This window comes from Octopus bimaculoides, chromosome 14 (genome assembly GCF_001194135.2).
Source record: "Octopus bimaculoides isolate UCB-OBI-ISO-001 chromosome 14, ASM119413v2, whole genome shotgun sequence".
NCBI classification, from domain to species: Eukaryota; Metazoa; Mollusca; class Cephalopoda; order Octopoda; family Octopodidae; genus Octopus; species Octopus bimaculoides.
This window is the reverse complement of record NC_068994.1, coordinates 33086221-33091915: the sequence shown is the minus strand read 5'-3', so window position 1 is coordinate 33091915 and position 5695 is coordinate 33086221.

Here is a 5695-nt window from a genome sequence, read left to right as displayed (position 1 = left end):
TATATATATATGTATATATATATATAAATACATATATAGAGAGATAGATAGATAGATAGATACATACATACATACATACATACATACATACATATAGGAGACATATCAAAAGACATCACACTGTGGCACCTGTTCTCTCTGCCATCCAGCATAGCTGTGCTTAATGCAATAGAATGTGTAAATCTTAGGCCTGGCTCAAGAGTCATACAACGCCCTCACATTGCATCATCAATGACTCATTTCAGTGATTCTTTCTAGCAATGGCTTTGCTTGTATATGAGAAAGCAGCTGCTACTAAATATATATATGTATGTATGTATATATGTATATATCTGTCTATCGCTCTCTCTCTCTCTATATATATATATATATGTATGTATGTATGTATATACATACATGTATATATATATGTATATACATATATACATACATATATATTTATGCATGTGTGTGTGTGTGTGTGTGTGTGTATGTATTTTCATTTCAAAGTTTCAGCTCAGAGCTGCGGCCATGCTGATGCACCATATATATATATATATATATATATATATATATATATATATATATATATATATGTATATATATATATATATATATATATATATGTATGTATATATGTATGTATATATGTATGTATGTATGTATACACACACAGAGGAAGGGAGAGAGAAACAGAAGGCAGAAAGACAGACAGATAGACAGATAGATAGATAGCGAGAGAGAGAGAGAGAGAGAGAGAGAGAGAGAGAGAGAGAGAGAGAGAGAGATTTATCTATAAAATATATATATATATATATTTATTTATTTATATAAATGTACATGTATGCGCTTATGTAGTATGCATTTATGTATATATGTATGCATTCATGCATATATGTACATATGTGTAGAAAATATTGGTTGTCTACTTGTTACTGAATACAACGGCTAAGTTCTCCAACAATGCATTATCCTCTCTGTCTACAAACTTGTCAGGCTGACATAATTGGTCAAAAAGATAAACAAAACTGAGGCAGTGTATATCTTACAGAAGACTGGACCATTGAAAAGTTAAGTTGATATTCCATACAATGACTCATATAGACTCACATCCAGATCTATAATACAATTGTTCTGCAGTTTCAGCTAACCTTCTGATGTTTTTGCTATAATATATTGACTTCTTCTTTTCTATGGTCAGTCATTTTTTTTTTCAGTAGGGCACACTTCAAAGATACTTGCATGCTTCATAAATCTGACTTCATCTATTTAACTCTTGTTTCTAAAGGATCATGTCATCCATCCCAGCTCCTCAATTTTGTTACCCTTACATTTCAGGCTGTCTTTGATCCAGTACTTGTACAACATTTAGAGGTTGGTGGTGGTGGTAATGGTGGTGTTGGCAGTGGTGGTTGGATGAAGGTCATGCGTTTCTAAGAAGTTTTATACAAAAAAAAACAAAAACTAAAATAAAAACATAAGATTTGTTTTCCAGAAATCTAGAATCTTCTGTCCTGACGAAGGTGACCAGCTCAGTTCATTTGTTAACACTGAATGGGAGACACTGTGACATTGTGACACCTATCCAAGCCATTCTCTATGGAGAAACAAACACAAAAATGATAATAATTTTATCATTTTGTATGTGTGTATTCGTACACACATATATACATACATACATACATACACACATACATACAGACATACATTCATACATACATACTCTTTTACTCTTTTACTTGTTTCAGTCATTTGACTGCGGCCATGCTGGAGCACCGCCTTTAATCGAGCAAACCGACCCCAGGACTTATTCTTTGTAAGCCTAGTACTTATTCTATCGGTCTCTTTTTGCCAAGCCACTAAGTTACGGGGACGTAAACACACCAGCATCGGTTATCAAGCGATGGTGGGGGGACAAACACAGACACACAAACACACATACACACACACACACATATATATATATATATATATATATATATATATATATACATATATATGACAGGCTTCTTTCAGTTTCCGTCTACCAAATCTACTCACAAGGCTTTGGTCGGCCCGAGGCTATAGTGGAAGACACTTGCCCAAGGTGTCATGCAGTGGGACTGAACCTGGAACCATGTGGTTTGTAAGCAAGCTACTTACCACACAGCCACTACATATATATGACATAGTATACATAGATACATCAATAAATATATATAGGCATATTGATATTGATATATCCATATGTGTGTGTGTAGTATGAATATGTTTATATACATATATATATATATATATTACTATTTCCAAATCTCCCAAAGAGAGACATTCAGTAACAGCACTTTAAAGCAAAGACTAAATGCCAACAGATGGGATGAATGCTACTATTGCTCAGCCCCCAGGAACCGTCATCTCCAGCTAGCTATATGACACAACATCTGTGTCCTTATATTTACTGTGTGTACTGGAAAATATATCCAACTGGAGATGACGTTTCATGGGGCTGAGCAACAGTAGCACTCATCCCATCTGGGACTTCCATGTTATATTGGCATATAATATACAACATGTGTGTGTATATGTGTGTGTCTGTGTGTTTATGTGTGTGTGTGTGTATATATATATATATATGTGTGTCTGTATATATATATATATATATATATATAATAATAATAATAAATGAAGCAAAACGCATATAAATAAAAGTTCCTTTAATTCCTACACATGTTTCAAAATAAATGAGAGCACTTTCACAAAGAAGAAAGAGCTGCTGGGATTCCTCATATATTTCTCTTCAGGGAGTTCATAATAAAACATATAATAGCAAGACAAAAACGAAATGATGAGGTAACTTATGAGCAGAGATGTTACATGGTCAGTGACCGTTAGGTTTGTTTACATAGAGATATAAAGGGGTCAATGATATTATTCCATGGGCTTTAGGAATAAGAACGCTTGTTTACACTGACCAGGTAACATCTCTGCTCGTAAGTTACCTCATCATTTCGTTTTTGTCTTGCTATTATATGTTTTATTATGAACTCCCTGAAGAGAAATATATGAGGAATCCCAGCAGCTCTTTCTTCTTTGTGAAAGGGCTGTCATTTATTTTGAAACATGTGTAGGAATTAAAGGAACTTTTATTTATATGCATTTTGCTCCATTTATTATTATAATCCATATCTTCTCAAAATGTATCACTTTAACTTGGTATCTCTACCTGTAAAACGGCTGTGATATCTTGTTTTTTAGTGTAATTTTGCTACCTCTGGTAACTATAAACATATTTAAATTATCAAAGGTTTTAATAACTGAGATAATATTAATATATACATAAACTAATATATATATATATATATATATATATAGACCCAGTAAGCCAAGTGAGACCATAATCTGTGGCCTCTGCCAGGGGTGTAGCCAGCCCACTTATGCATACCTTTCCTTCATTGAACACTAAACTCTGCTTGCGAAGACCTGTTGGGGCAAGTGAAATCGAAATCGTAATTGAACCAAATTAGATGACTGGCACAGGTGCCAGTGGAGCGCTAACGGCACCGTCCAAGCATGATCATTGCCAGAGCAGCTGTCTGTCTTCCATGCCAGTGGCACAGGAAAAAGACATTCGAGCAAGGTCATTGCCAGTGCCGCTTGACTGGCGCCTGTGCAGGTGGCATGTAAAAAACACTATTTTGAGCCTGGCCATTGCCAGTACCGCCTGACTGGCCCTCGTGCCGGTGGCACATAAAAGCACCCACTACACTCTCAGAGTGGTTGGTGTTAGGAAGGGCATCCAGCTGTAGAAACTCTGCCAGATCAGATTGGAGCCTGGTGCAGCCATCTGGTTCGCCAGTCCTCAGTCAAATCGTCCAACCCATGCTAGCATGGAAAGCGGACGTTAAACGATGATGATGATGATGATATATATATATATATATATATATATATGTGTGTGTGTGTGTATATATATTTGTGTGTGTATGTATATGTATAATTTTATAAAAGTATGTGTGTTTGTGTGTATGCATATATGCATGTATGTATAGACTTTGTTGTTGTGTTCTGATATATGTGTTTGTGAGTGAAGAATGTGTGTGTGTGTGCATGTGTTTGTGTGTGGGTGCGCTTGTGTATTCATGCATGTTTTTTTATGTTCAATGCTATGCTTTACTGCATTTTGCATCTACATATACATTTTTCCCTCCTTTCTTCCAATTGTTTATCTTACCATTATTTTAATTCCCCTTCCCTTATCACCATTATTTATTCTTCGATCTGTCAAGCACCATGCACTGCCAGGCAATTCCTCATCACCAGAAAGACAGTGCATCAAGCTTCCATACACCCTCTTCGGTAGAGTTTGGTATGGCAGCATGAATTGAAAAGACTGTTTCAAAAAAACCATGTGATTCTAGCCTCAATACTGCTGTGTAAGCAGAACCCTAGACATAGACAAGCATCTTCTGCTGCAAATCCCTGCCTTGGAGGTGTGTGGGGGCGGGGAACCAGTATCTTGTGAATGGTATCTGGTGGTTGGATATGGTACAGGAAAGTGTAGGATTTGCATATATATGTATAACACTATCATCATCATTAACAGCAGCAGCAGAAAACAGCACTTTCATTATCACCATCACCATCATCATCATCATCATCATCATCATCATCATCACCATCATCATCGTCATCATCACCATCGTTATAAACATCATCATCATGAGCATCATCAATGTCCTCACCACCATCGTCATCATCCTCATTATTATCATTATCATCAGCAGCAGCCGCATCCTCGTCATCATTGTCATCATCATCATCATTGTCATCTCATTATCATCATCATCATCATCATCATCATCATCATTATCAGCAGCAGCAGCAGCATTGTCTTCATTTAACATTCATCTTTTTGTTGCTTGCATAAATCAGACGAATTACTTGCAGCAGATTTTCTGTGGTCAGATGCTCTTCTTGTCACCAATAACCTGCTTTCCAAGCAATGTAATATATATTTCCCACTAAGACACATCATCACAGACAACTGGAGATGAACAACCTTGCTTGTATGATGATGATGATGCTCATTTACAATCATCATTTGAAGTACAGACAATGGTACACACATGCAAACACAAACATACATACATGTATACATACATACATTATATGTATATATATATAGTCATAAATGACTATATATCAAAAATGAGCAATCCTGCAACAATCAACATCTCATCCAATGAGGGAATATATACACTGCAGAATCCAGGAAACTTCACCAGACTGTTGCACTCAGGATCAGAAACTTTCACAAAATGCAAGTGTCAAAGCAAATTTTTATTAATGAACTGGAAAACATCGACCTCCCCATATCAAGCAAACAGACTTCCCCTTGAATTAACCCCACCAGCCACTGTTAATTTCAGTACTAATGGACCAGAGGGACCCAACTCTTATCTCCCTTCTCTGCAAGCTTTCTTTTTCTCATTTTGTTTTTTACAAATTTTTTTCTTCTAGCTTCTCCTTTTCCTTTCTTTTCTCATTCTTTCTTGATATTTTTAGAAAGTAGTTATATATATTTTGAGCCTGAAAGGCTCCAAGATAGTACGAATGCTATACAAGTTCATCACGATTGAAGCAAGATGCTCACATTAAAATCATGTGATTATCAAATTATATAATGAAATCTTTAAATTATGTTTTATATATATATATATATATATATATATATATATAT